We start from the raw sequence: 14,966 nt of genomic DNA, 5'->3' as shown, positions 1-14,966 counted from the left end.
CTAACAGTGACCAAAGCACTTTCCTACATGCAATCTCACACAAGTGGGGACCACACTTAACCCAGGCCATGATTGTAGGATGCTACTTTAACTGTATTGCAAATACCGCGATGGATAGATCCCATCTGCCTCTGGCGCACTCCCCTGTGGTTAGAACGGCCAAAAGTTTTAATGAATGGCAAAGGAACTGGGGCCTAGTAGACTCCTGGGGGCATCTCCACCCGTGAGAAAAGGACTACTCTTTCTATTCGCCCATGCATGACTTGCATGTCCGCCTGGATGTTTTTTTAACATCCCCTGACGTGAACTGTTTAATACGCAGTGCAGAATATCTATGCCACACTATCTCTGACCACAACCTGTTACTGCTCCTATTAGACTGGAAAAGAGAACACCCCCAGATACCAGACTGGAGTCTAAACGCTGAAACATTGGAAGATAGTGCCTTCCGGCAAACTTTTAGGGACACGATTAAAGAATACTTTCTGCACAATCAGTGCTCCACGTTCTCCCGAGCCCAAGAGTGGGGGGCGTTCAAAGTGACATTAAGGGGGCAGTGCCTGTTGGAGATAATGGGGGTCAGGAAATCCTTAGAGGGAGAAATTGACAAACACAAGACAGAAGTGAGAACTCTGGAACGTAACAGACCAGACAACCCAGACCTAGCCCCAAACATAACCGAGACAAATGGAAAAATAGCAGCATCCCCGGAAAAGCTTAGATGCTTTGACTATAAGAAATACATAACTAAACAGTACGCAGAAGGAGATAGAGCGGGGGCGATGCTGGCATGGCTCGCTGCCCCGTCGCAACAACAGTCGCTGGTGATGGAAGTAGTGGACCCGATAGGGAGGAGATTATATAGCCAGGCCGAGATTAACACTAGTTTCACCAAGTCCTACTCGTCACTATACGCCCCACCGGCAGACCCCCTGGGGCCCGAACAGTTGCGATGCCTTGAAGATACTCGGCTCCCTACTCTAGACGGGGAAGATCAAAGGGTGCTGGGGGAGCTGATAACTCCACAGGAGGTGACGGCAGCGGTGGAGGCGATGGCTAGGGAGAAGATACCCGGGGTAAAAGGACTGCCAGCGGAATTTTATAAAGCATATGTAGATCTACTGGCGCCAGGATTGCGCGATCTCTATAAGGAGGCGCTTGAGACTGGATGTTTACCCCCATATGCAAATTAAGCCATTGTGGGTCCCTAGCCAAAGCAGGGGTGCCCACCAACAGATGTATGCTCCTACCGCCCTTTATCCATGCTTAACATGGATTACAAAATACTCAGTCGCATCCTCGCCACGAGATTATTACCCCATATGGACAAATTGATTCACACTGATCAAACAGGCTTCATTCCGAATCGCAGCATTGCTATTAACATTATGAGACTAATTAAAATAATGCAATCGGGCTCCCCCAGCCTTACCACAGCAGCACTAATCGTGGTAGATATCGAAAAAGCATTTGATAGTCTTACATGGGACTATCTAGAAATAGTAATGCGACAGATGGGTCTTGGCCCGGGGTTCCTCAGATGGACAAAGCTACTATACTCAACCCCCACAGCATGAGTCCGCACGGGTAGAACAATCTCGAACCCGTACAAAATTGTACGGGGCATGAGACAGGGGTGCTCGCTATCACCCTTGCTCTTTGCTATTGCAATGGAGCCACTGGCACAGATGGCTAGAACTGGAAGGTACTACGCAGGACTAACCATAGGGGAGCAGACACATCAAATCGCACTCTACGCCGACAACATGCTAATATTCCTTGGGGACCCAAATACCGGGCTACCAGGAGCAATGGCTCTTCTGGAGCAGTTTGGCGATATGTCGGGACTCCACATAAATTGGCAGAAATCCCTGCTTTACCCATTACAACAAGGTGCACCCCAGATTACAAACTGTTGCGGTCTGGGATGGTCCCAAACCACCTTCCGCTACCTGGGCATTAATGTATATCATGACATGGGTGATTTAATGGAGGGTAACATGAACAAGGCAATTCGGAAGCTAAGATCAGATGCCCAATTCTGGAAGACGTTGCCCCTGTCGGTGACAGGCCGGGTGGCTTTGGTGAAGATGGTGGCCCTGCCAAGACTACTGTATAGCTTCTCGACCCTGCCTGTAATCATCCCCTGCCCGATCTTCAGAGAGATTGACTTTGTCCTCACTAGTTTTATTTTGGGGGGGGCAGTCGTCACAGATTAGCCTTACATAAACTCCAAAGAACTACAACAGAGGGTGGGCTGGCAGTTCCAGACATGGAGTTGTATTATTTAACAGGACAGCTTCAATGGTTAGCCAGGGAATGGCACGCAGCCTTCATGGGTACACCGGAGGTACGCGGGGGAGAGCCCTCCATGACAGCTCTTGCCGGGATGCTCCTCACACCCGGGGGCGGCGTGGGACGGGCTCGCTGGAGACTCATGTATTGACCCATTGCTGGAAACGCAGCCTGCAGCGTACCCGAACCCCGCTCCCATACTCACCGAACCTCCCTTTGACCAGCCTGACAGCGCTTCCTGGGGGCAGAAACATCGTGGGAATTCCAAAACTAGGGAAGTCAGGTGTCACTTCGATAGGGGACCTTTTCAGGGACGGATAACTGATGACATATGAAGACTTAATGGCTCGCCATGGGGCTCCGGCAGAGCTGTTCCTCGCGCATAGGGCGCTCACAGCACTAATACAAAGACACTGGAAACAGGGCTCAGAGGAACCCCCCACACATGCTGGCTGCCATACCATCTGCACAATCGAGGGTGACAAGAAAATGATATCAACAATTTACAAAGCATTACAAAGAGATACATTACACCCCTTAGTCAAGCTGAGGACTCAATGGCAAGCTGATACTGGGGAACAATTAGTGGAAAAATCACAACACATGTTTATAAAGTTTCCAGAAATGCCAGTTTCAAGCTGATTAATTTGTACATCTATCACAGAGCATACCTCAGCCATGCTAAAATAGCATCAATGTATAATAATACAAATAGCGCATGCCCTCTGTGCGCGGAGCAAGGAGCTGACAATGCATATGCTCTGGACATGTGGAGTAGTGAGGCATTATTGGGGGGAGATATTAAACACCCTCACGACGGGTAGGAAGCTCCAGTCCACCACCATAGGGACATTATTAGAGGGATTTCCCAGACCCCACTCAAAAAGAACCACAACTAAATATATAGACTTGGCATTGATATTGGTGAAAAGGGAGATCACAATGCACTGGAAAGATCCTAGAGGCCCACAGGTACTGAGATAGAGGGATGCACTAGTCAAATGGGCTGAAACAGAGGGCAGGGTCCTGTATCTGGAAGTGGCAAAAGGGGAGGGGAATGTGGAAGGTGCCCGGCAATGGGACCGCCTGTTTGATCGTTTGAAGAACCCACAATCTGACTCCAATGAACAGAGCGCGTCTTCAGAGGAGTTGGACACAACAGAGGAGCAGCATCATTGACACATACAAGGACGCAAACAGAGCCACCAGTGGTGGGATTGGAAGTAACTGTGGCCAGAGGGGATGACAACACAAAAGAGGACATAGAGCGGTCATAGGGGTATGGGCCAAGGGGAGGATACTGCGGGATATGCTGTTTATTGTTTGATTGTTGAAAAAATATCAATAAATATATATTTTAAAAAAAGCCTTAGTCCTTCACAAATGTGCATGTAAACCAGTTTGTGTCAACCAACATGAACTAATAAGCCAATCTGTATTGATTGAAACATACAAGAATGTGTCCACATTGATGACAGAGTTACACGTACCCCAAACAACATTTTAGTGTCCTCAGTTAATTCCAGTAAAGAAATCAATGATGGTGAGAAATGTGATACTCAAGGAACATTTGCAGATGGAAGGTTATATCACATAGATGCTGGAGAATTCCATCTTGAAAAGTCAATATTAGGCCCAAAACATGACTCTTGAAAATGTGGATATGTATTTTCTCTATACTGAAGTGGGTTAGAAATGTATCAAGGATTATGTGTTTACTCATGCTGTTGGAGCCATTTGTCAATCCACCACAAAAATATTTAAGTAAATATCTTCAACAGCATAGGTATGTCCATAGTGCGTAATACATTGCTAAGATAGTTCAATAAAGATTCCACATGCTATGTGGTACAATTGAAATACACTTTAGTTACTTGAAGTGAGCATTACCATTGTAAAATTGTCAGACAAAGGAAACAGGCATTCAGTACATAGACATCTTGGTACAACACTGCAGTATTTGTGTATACACATTGATACTTATGTAAAATTTGGTGAATGTACATGATGCTGATTATTGGACCTTGTAAACTCTCTGTACAGATGTATTTCTGGTTACTGTGAGTTTTTGGGGACATAAGTTCAGTATTCTGAACAACAAAGCCCTAGCAATCAGAGGCGTGAAACAGTTCGTAAAAGACTAGTGCATACATGATATAGGAGCAAACATGGGGAATTTCTAGACTTTAAGCAAATGGTTTGTGGAATTCTTCCCTACATGCATGAGATGCTGATGATAAAGAAGCCAAGTTTGACAGCCTTGAAGCTTGTTAAATATGCAGACTTAATAAATGTTTTATGAGCAAAGTTCATGTTCAGTTCTATTTACATAGATATCTCCAAACTGTTGTACCTGTGTTTTCAGCATCATCTGGGAAAGCTGAAGGTGACATTGGTCACGTTGGTGGGGACAAAGCTTGCCACTGTGGTTCTGGTGCAGACATCACTGTCACCGTGGAACATAGTGGCATGGAAGATGAGGGGACTGGCACAGAGGCCACCAGCTATACATCATCATCTTTGGAGGTCTCCACAGAAGACCAGTCCCTAGTGGTGGCGGACCATACTGCAACTTTACCACCTCCATTGTTGTCCACCACCCACGTTCCCATATTCACCCTTCCTCTTTCTGCCCCCTCATTTGGCTGTACCCACCCCTCTAAAACGGGTGGCATCACCTTTTCTGCAGGCACCCCCCACCCTTGTCTCCCAGGCTGCCTCAGTGAGAAGGCTATTAACCTCTTGTGGACTATCTCTGTAGGCCACACTGCACTACTGAAAGCCGTCCAGGGGCTTAGTGGCCTGATGACACAAATGCTAGCTTACCTGATGACATTCACAGTGCCATATCTGGCCTACAGAGGTCACTCTAAGGTCTGTGTAGGAAAGTAACATCTTTCGTGGCATGTTACCTCCATTTTTACCTGTATGTCAGTATGTTTTTGCCTGTCTCACTGGGATCCTGCTGGTCAGGACCCCAGTACTCATAGTCTGTGGCCTAATGTGTGTGTTGTCAGTAGTGCTTAACTGTGTCACTGAGGCTCTGCTAAACAGAACCTCAGTGTGTATGCTTTCTCTGCTTCTAAATGTGTCACTATAGGCTAGTGGCTTCATTTACCAATTCCAATTGGCAAACTGGACCCCTCTTATAAGTCCCTGGTATATGGGACCTAGGTAACCATGGCATTGGGGTTCCAGGAGATCCTTATGGGCTGTAGCATTTCCTTTGCCACCCATAAGGAGCTCAGACAAACCCTTTCACACAACTGCCATTGCAGCCTGCGTGAAATGGTGCGCACATTATTTCGCAGCCATTTTCACTGCACTTAAGTAACTTATAAGTCACATATATGCCTAACCTTCATTTACTGAAGTCTAGGCGCAAAGTTACTAAGCGTGAGGGCACCTTTGCACTAGCAAAGGTGCCCCCACGCTGTCCAGGGCCAAATCCCCGGACATCGTGAGTGCGGGGACACTATTACATGCGTGTGCTACATTAAGGTCAATACCTATATGTAGCTTCACAATGGTAACTCTGAATATGGCCATGTAAGTTGTCTTAGATCATGGAATTGTCCCCCCATTCCAAATCTGTTATTGGGGAGCCAATTCCAATCATCCTGGGGTCTCCACCATGGACCCCCAGTACTGCCAAACCAGCTCTCTGAGGCTTGCACTGCAGCTACAGCTGCAGCCACCTCACAGACAGGGTTCTGCCCTCCTGGGGTCTGAGCAGCTCAGTCCCAGGAAGGCAGAACAAAGCATTTCCTTTTGGAGGAGGGTGTTACACCCTCTCCCTTTGGAAATAGGTTTTACAGGCTTGGGAGGGGTAGCCTATCAGAGCCTCTGGAAATGCTTTGAAGGGCACAGATGGTGCCTTCCTTGCATAAGCCAGTCTACACCAGTTCAGGGACCCCCAGTCCCTGCTCTGGTGCGAAACTGGACAAAGGAAAGGGGAGTGACCTCTCCCCTGTCCATCACCACCCCAGGTGGGGTGCCCAGAGGAGCTCCTCCAGTGTGTCCCAGACTTCAGTCATCTTGTTTTCCAAGGTGTGGGGGCACTCTGGAAGTCTCTGAGTGGCCACTACCAGCGGGTGACATCAGAGACCCCTCCTTATAGGTCCATACCTGGTTAGGTAGACAATACCCCCCTCTCAGGGCTATTTAGGGTCTCTCCTGTGGGTTTCTCTTCAGATTCTGCTTGCAAGTTTCCAGCAGGAATCCTATGCAACTACTACTTCATCCTCTGACCTTGGATCGACTGCAGACTGCTCCAGGAACCACTGTAACTGCAACAAAGTATCCAAAAGGGCTACTTTGACTCTGAAACATCAGCTCCAGCCAGCAACTGCAACAGTTTCCAGTGTGTGCACTCTCTGGGGACTCCCTGTCTTCACCGTGCACCAGAAGGACCAAAGAAATCTTCTGTGGAGTGACGGAGTCAGTTCCCTGTTCCAGCAGGCACCTTCTAAGACGATGACCAGTTCTCTTGGACTCCTCTCCTGGTGACGAGTGTGCTCCTTGGAACACAGGTGGTGGACCCCTTCGACAAAGACTGTCCTGAGCTCCTGCTGTCCAAAGTTGGAGGAGGTAAGAGCTTGCCTTTCTCGTTTGTGACTGGAACCCTGTGCACCATTTCATATTCACCTCCTGAGGCCTGTGTGCACTATTTGCAAGAAACCTTTGTGCACAGCCTGGCCCAGGCCCCCAGCACTCTGTCCTGCGACGCTCAACTCGCTGAGTTGTTCTCCAGTGGCATGGGACCTTCTTTTGTAGTGCTGCAACAACCGCAATTTGCACCTTCTTTGTCCCGGGGTCCTGGGACATTCGTGGATGCTGCCTGGTCCTCTGTGGCTTCCCTCCTGTGTTGGGAGCCCGCTCGGCCTCCTCAGTCTGAGTTGAGGCCCCCAGGGCCCTCCTGGGCCCAGGCAGCACCATTTTGACACAATCCGTGACATTGCTCAAACCAAGGCTTGTTGGACTAATCCAGCACTGCAACTCGCCTGCATCCAACATCTCCACATGGGACATTGTTTGCATCATGCAGGAACCCACAGCCATCTTCCTTGGTGCTCTTCTGCAGTCTTCTTCCAACCAGAGACTCCTATTTTGCACTATCTTCTAAGTTGGCAGGGGCTTCTGTCCTTCCTGGAATCTTCTGCGACTTTTGGACTTGGTCTCCTCTCTTTGCCGGTCTTCAGGTCCAGGAATCCACCATTTGTTGTTTGCAGACTTGGTTGCTTCTTGCAAAAACTCTAATCATGACTTGTAGTGTGTCCTAAGGAAACTTGCAGTACTTTACTCCTACTTTACTGGGCTCTGGGGTGGGGGATTTTATTCACCTTTGTGGTTTTCTTACTCTCCCAGCGATTCTCTACACACTACGCTTGTCTAGGGGGGAATACGTGATTCGCATTCCACTTTCTTAGTATATGGTTTGTGTTGCCCCTTTACCTATTTTCTCCTATTGGATTCTGTAGCATTACCTATTGTTTGCACTATCCTATGACTATTTACTTACCTGATTTTTATATGTAGTGTATATATTGTGTACAATACTTACCTCCAGAAGGAGTATTGCCTCTAAGATATTTTTGGCCTTGTGTCACTAACATAAAGTACCTTTATTTTTGGTAACACTGAGTATTGTTTTTTATTGTGTATAAGAACTGTGTAACTATAGTGGTATTGCAAGAGCTTTGCATGTCTCCTAGCTCAGCCTAATCTGCTCTGCTACAGCTACCTCTATCAGCCTAAGCTGCTAGAACACTACTACATTTCACTAATTAGGGATAACTGGACCTGGTATAAGGTGTAAGTACCCAAGGTTCCCACTACAAACCAGGCCAGCCTCCTACAGTCTGGCCTCCTCACTGACTGCAGCCTCCCACCCATCCTAGCCTCATGCCCCAACTTCCAACCCTTCCCAATCCCAAATCTCTATTCCCTGCCATATCCAAAGCACACTCACTCCTTTGCACACATCCACTCCAACACACAGAAGCAGCACATCCATACATAAACACAGACGCAGCAAGAAACACACAGACACAAACTTACAGACACCACACCCTTCACTACCACCACCATAAGAATACCCACAGACACCACACCCACCACCATACCTACATGCACAGCCACTACCACCATACCTACAGAAACCACACACACCACCACACAAACATGCACAACCACCACCACCACATACACCACACCCACTACCACACAGACATGCACAGCTACCACCACCACACCCCCACCACACAAACATGCACCACCTCATAAGCATGCACAACCACCACCAGCACACACACAGACATCATACCTGCTACCAGACAAACATGCACAACCACCACCACACACACAAGTACCAGCACATCCGCAGGCATCACAACCACACACAGCACCTCCACAGCACACACATCCACACACACACACACACACACACACACACATACACTAAACGTTGCACACACTGTACACAAGCGCCCACACACCCCAAACAACAGACACACAGAAAGAAACATAAACCAAAATGTACACCACATACATCAGACCCACAGGAAACTGCACCATCAACAGACACACAAACATTACCCACTGCCACTCCCTCTACCACCCAAACCCAACTCCCTGCCAACCACCCTATCCATTTTTCCATAGAATACCTTTTTTCCCTTGCTCTCACCCCTTCCACATCCCTATCCACCCCTATCAAACTTAAACCTGCCCCTCCCAAACCTCAACCCAATTCTCCCAAAACCAAACCCACCCCTCCCAAAACCAAGCCCGCCCCTCTTAAAACCAAAGACCTCCCCCAAAAAAAGATCACTTGAAGTACCTGCTCTCCCCCCAATAGATGCCCCTTCCTAAGGAGGTTGAATAGGAGGCAAGCTCTGGGCAAATAACCCGGGATTGAGACTATTTTGTATTATGCAGATGCTTAGAAAATGTATTTGATTAAATATATATTTAGAGAGGATTATCTCAGTTTTGTATAAACATTTTATTTTCTTTCAAATACCATTTTCCTGGTATTATTGTTGCAATTGTTATTAAATTGTTTGCTGATGATGTTATTTCTGCTAATGTGTGCACCATGCACTTAGGGCCAGATGCAGCAAACGTTTTTACCCATTCTGTGTCTATGGGAAAAAGTGTTCGTACATATGGCCCTTAGTCTCTTTTCTTAAAGTGACAAGCACAAGTTTTATTGTTGAGATAGAGATCATTTTCATAATGCAGATATTTGTGTTGTACATTTGTGATGGACATATTATTTTTGGTGCAAGCATTCATCATGTTGCTGGGCACTTACCCCAAACGTGTACATGTTACTCCTATTTGGCCTGCAAAATGCATGTGTGATGTGTTACTATTATACACATATGCAAAATGGCACTTTAGAGTTAAAACACATCTAATGTTTGACAGAATTTGCACATACCAAAGGGACATGTGACCTTTATACATCTCTGACACGTTTGAGGTTTTAAGCTAACATTGGTGGTACATTCTGTATATACTCACTTCTAGCATTGTCTAGTGTAATTGCTACTTAATATTGGGTTCATGTTGTTCAATTTAGGTGTCCTGTTTATGTAAATGCTATGGTAGTTTTGGGTAAATTATTGCACACACCTGTGTGGACACATTTCTGTTTTGGATTTATGTGTCTTTTTGTCTAGATGCACAAAAGGATGATGGACGGAGTGCTGAAACTTTTCAAACACTCACCCCTAGTCACAGATCTGGGTTTAATCCATCATTTATGCAGATTTCATTGCCATGAGGGAAGTTAGTACCAGATTGGTGGGTGTTAAAAGAAAGAAAATCTCTCCAAAAATGAAACAGCAGCATTGAGGAACTTTCAGACTAATGAACAAATAACCATAAAGCCAGCCGAAGTTGGAAATATTGGTGGTCATTACGACCCTGGCGGATTACTTCCGCCAGGGCCGCGGGACGCGGTGGCACCGCCGACAGGCCGGCGGTGCCCCGCGGGGCATTCTGACAGAGAAGGGAAACCGGCGGTCTCCCGCCGGTTTCCCGCTGCCCCCAAGGAATCCTCCAAGCCGGCGCAGCTTGCTGCGCCGGCTTGGGGATTCCGACTCCCCCTCCCGCCATCCAGTTCCTGGCGGTTCTCCCGCCGGGAACCGGATGGCGGGAGGGGGAGTCGCGGGGCCCCTGGGGGCCCCTGCAGTGCCCATGCCAATAGCATGGGCACTGCAGGGCCCCCCGTAAGAGGGCCCCGCTAGTATTTCACTGTCTGCATAGCAGACAGTGAAATACGCGACGGGTGCAGTAGCACCCGTCGCACCTTCCCACTCCGCCGGCTCGATTACGAGCCGGCTTCATGGTGGGAAGGTCGTTTTCCCTGGGCTGGCGGGCGGCCTTTCGGCGGCCGCCCGCCAGCCCAGGGGAAAAGTCAAAATACCCGCCGCGGTCTTGCGACCGCGGTACGGTATTTTGACGGCGGGACTTTGGCAGGCGGCCTCCGCCGCCCGCCAAGGTCCGAATGAGGGCCATTGTATTTCTATATTAAAAGACTATGGTGGTCATTACGACCCTGGCGGATTACTTCCGCCAGGGCCGCGGGACGCGGTGGCACCGCCGACAGGCCGGCGGTGCCCCGCGGGCATTCTGACCGCGGCGGCTTAGCCGCGGTCAGAGAAGGGAAACCGGCGGTCTCCTGCCGGTTTCCCGCTGCCCCCAAGGAATCCTCCAAGCCGGCGCAGCTTGCTGCGCCGGCTTGGGGATTCCGACTCCCCCTCCCGCCATCCAGTTCCTGGCGGTTCTCCCGCCGGGAACCGGATGGCGGGAGGGGGAGTCGCGGGGCCCCTGGGGGCCCCTGCAGTGCCCATGCCAATGGCATGGGCACTGCAGGGGCCCCCGTAAGAGGGCCCCGCTAGTATTTCACTGTCTGCATAGCAGACAGTGAAATACGCGACGGGTGCAGTAGCACCCGTCGCACCTTCCCACTCCGCCGGCTCGATTACGAGCCGGCTTCATGGTGGGAAGGTCGTTTTCCCTGGGCTGGCGGGCGGCCTTTCGGCGGCCGCCCGCCAGCCCAGGGGAAAAGTCAAAATACCCGCCGCGGTCTTGCGACCGCGGTACGGTATTTTGACGGCGGGACTTTGGCGGGCGGCCTCCGCCGCCCGCCAAGGTCCGAATGAGGGCCATTGTATTTCTATATTAAAAGACTATGGTGGTCATTACGACCCTGGCGGATTACTTCCGCCAGGGCCGCGGGACGCGGTGGCACCGCCGACAGGCCGGCGGTGCCCCGCGGGCATTCTGACCGCGGCGGCTTAGCCGCGGTCAGAGAAGGGAAACCGGCGGTCTCCCGCCGGTTTCCCGCTGCCCCCAAGGAATCCTCCAAGCCGGCGCAGCTTGCTGCGCCGGCTTGGGGATTCCGACTCCCCCTCCCGCCATCCAGTTCCTGGCGGTTCTCCCGCCGGGAACCGGATGGCGGGAGGGGGAGTCGCGGGCCCCTGGGGGCCCCTGCAGTGCCCATGCCAATGGCATGGGCACTGCAGGGGCCCCCGTAAGAGGGCCCCAAAATGTATTTCACTGTCTGCCTTGCAGACAGTGAAATACGCGACGGGTGCAACAGCACCCGTCGCACCTTCCCACTCCGCCGGCTCTATTACGAGCCGGCATCCTCGTGGGAAGGGAGTTTTTCCCTGGGCTGGCGGGCGGTCTTTTGGAGACCGCCCGCCAGCCCAGGGAAAAACTCATAATACCCTCCGCGGTCTTCTGACCGCGGAGCGGTATTATGGAGGGCGGAATTCTGGCGGGCGGCCTCCGCCACCCGCCGGAATCGTAATCAGGCCCTATATCAAGGAAGCAAACAGTCAACTGAGTGGCCATATACAGTATAAGAAAATGAGCGAAAATCCAGTGAAATATATAAAAGTGAATTATACAAACAACTAAGAGAATGGAACACAAATCTGCTAATTAATGAAGATGAATATCTATAAATGAGAACTCAACAACTCCAACAATATATTTCTTACCTAAAATCCATAAAAGCTTGATAGATCCACTAGGGAGACCAATAGTGTTGGCATGTGACTCTATTTGAAAAAAACATCAAAATATGTGGCTTATTACTTGCCACCAATATTAAGGAGTCTCCGTTCATATATAAGAGCTGCCATGTTATGAATGCTGTCTAATACAACATGGCAAAAAGAGTACCTTTTAGTATCAATCAATGTTATCTCACTTTATAAGTTGATTAGACATGATGTTGGCTTAAAGGCATGTGAATACTTCCTCAAATAACAAAATATAGGTGAACTGTAACATTCAAGAATGATACTGCAAATGGTTGCCATTTGTCGCAAAAATAATATCTTTCTTTTTGATCATGATGCTTACAGACAAAGGTGCACTACCACTATGGAGATTTCATTTTCATTGAGTCTCAAGGATCTCAACATAGATGGTGGGAGAAAGAAGTTGAATGGGTAGAAAGACATAAACACTATCTACATAATGTCATTCTTTGGAGGAGCTACATTGATGATATCTTCATTAATCAACATGGATCAAAACAAAAATGTGCACAATATTTTGAGAGTCTAAATAAAAATGAATATCGTTTAAGATCGACTTATGTGAAGAATCATGAAAAGATTAACTTTCTGTATATCACAGTCTATATAAATGAGGACAAAATTAAAACTACTCTGTGCTGGAAGGAAAAATCTACAAACAATATCTTACATGGCACCAGCTTCCTTCCATCACTTCTGAAAAGTATTCCCAGTGGGCAGTTTATCAGCATGAAAAGAAATTGTTCAAATGAAAAAGATCTTCCAAGGATATGTGACAAAGTGAAACACTGATTTCAGAAAAGAGGATATTAAAAAACAAATACTAAATATGGTCTGAAATAAATCAAAGACTGAAACTAAAATGGAAACTTTAATCACCAAAAAAGGAACAAGGTTTGATATAAAATCAAGCTGTTTTGAAGTTAGATTCGAATCAGTCAAGACCCTGATATTGGAGAGAGGTTGGGTAATAGCCCAACAGTAACATTTTGAAAAGTGGCATCATTAAAATACAAATGATGAGAAGACAATTTGAAGGCAAAATAGAACATAACGGGTTGGAAGAATCACAAAAGGACTTTTGAAATGCACAAATGCAAGGTGCATCTAATTGGAAAAGCACACCAGAAATCAAAGAAAAAAATGAAAAAGATTTTGATTGAGCTACAATTCATAGTCTTTGTTCTTCAATGTAAATGTAGCTTAAAGTATGCAGGAAGCAGTATGTACCCACTGAAAAAGAGGATCTTAGAAAATATTTGAGTAGCACAAAAGTAAGATGCACAATATTCCAAAGCTAAACACTATGTGCAACATCATGAAAAAGGGTGGCAATCAAAGCTATTGCATCAATATAGTAAACAAAAATGAAAGACAAGATGAGAGAATACATTAGTTATGCCAACTTGTATCCAAATATACTGAGAACAAGGGATTCTTTTGGACCTTTTAATGATCAAATACTATTTGGTCATATATAACAAGGTAAACAGTTTTGATTTATATAAAGTGAGAGATGAAACAATTAAAGAGGAAGATCTCTGACAATGGGAGATTATAAGTCAGCCGAGAAGTATAAAAAGAATTGATTTAAAGAATATACAAATAAGATTACAAAATCATTGTATGAGCAAAATATAGGGAGTTCCATTGAAAATAATTGTCATAGTTTTTCAAACTGGAACGTCTTGTTGTATAGCTACTTTAGCCATATTTTAGACATGTTAATTTAGCAATCTAGGCCTGCCGTTGTCCCAGTTACATTTTATTCAGCATTGCTGTATTTTTGAAGCATTAGCCACATTTGTGGTGTTGTTTTATTTTCTCTATCTGTTTGTTCCTTCGCCTAGGAAAGCATTATGTTCTTAGCATTGCACTTTGTGCTTTCCTCAAGGCTGCAGTCAGATAGGGTTGCCGGCAAAAGTGGTACTCTGTGTCTCCAACATTCACAGGAACATACATATCCTTACGTGGGGACCTTTTCTTAGAATGCCAACTGGTTTATTATAAAAACACTCCTTTGTCCCATACACGTTAGAGGAAGATTCCATCTAGATGACCTCGACTGCATGCTGCCTTCTTAGATTACCGAATCCCTGACCTATATGGGGATGGTATCTCTCTAGACTACAGGCTTCCTTGCTCAGGTATGAGGGATGATGTCTTCCCAGGGGGTAAACCTGAAGGGCAGATTAGGGCTTATCTACGCTGTGCTCTAACGTAGATTAGGTAGGAAAATATATGTATCACTCCTTGTGACAGTATAGTGTGACTGTTTTTGTGTTTCACACTCCTTGTCACCCTTTTTCTTTTAGTGTGTTTTATCATCCTAGTTATTGCAATACATGCCATTTTAACTAAGATGCAGTTACTTCAATAAACCCTTATTGAACTATATTCTGCCTTTGTTGTCTTTGTCTGTGTGAGACTAACGTAACTGAGAGAAAGGGATGAGATCTGATCGACCACGATTCCCCTGAGGAGTCTTCCTTGTCATGCGCCCGGTTGCTCTGCTCTTGGGCAGAGATGAGGCGCAGCTAGCTAACCGGAAAACCCGGATTAGGCCGACAGGCGTCACATGGTGTGGAATTGTACTCAGTACTC

Source organism: Pleurodeles waltl, chromosome 4_2 (assembly GCF_031143425.1).
Source record: "Pleurodeles waltl isolate 20211129_DDA chromosome 4_2, aPleWal1.hap1.20221129, whole genome shotgun sequence".
Taxonomy (NCBI): domain Eukaryota; kingdom Metazoa; phylum Chordata; class Amphibia; order Caudata; family Salamandridae; genus Pleurodeles; species Pleurodeles waltl.
The sequence above is the reverse complement of the archived record's forward strand: the minus strand, read 5'-3'. Positions refer to the sequence as shown.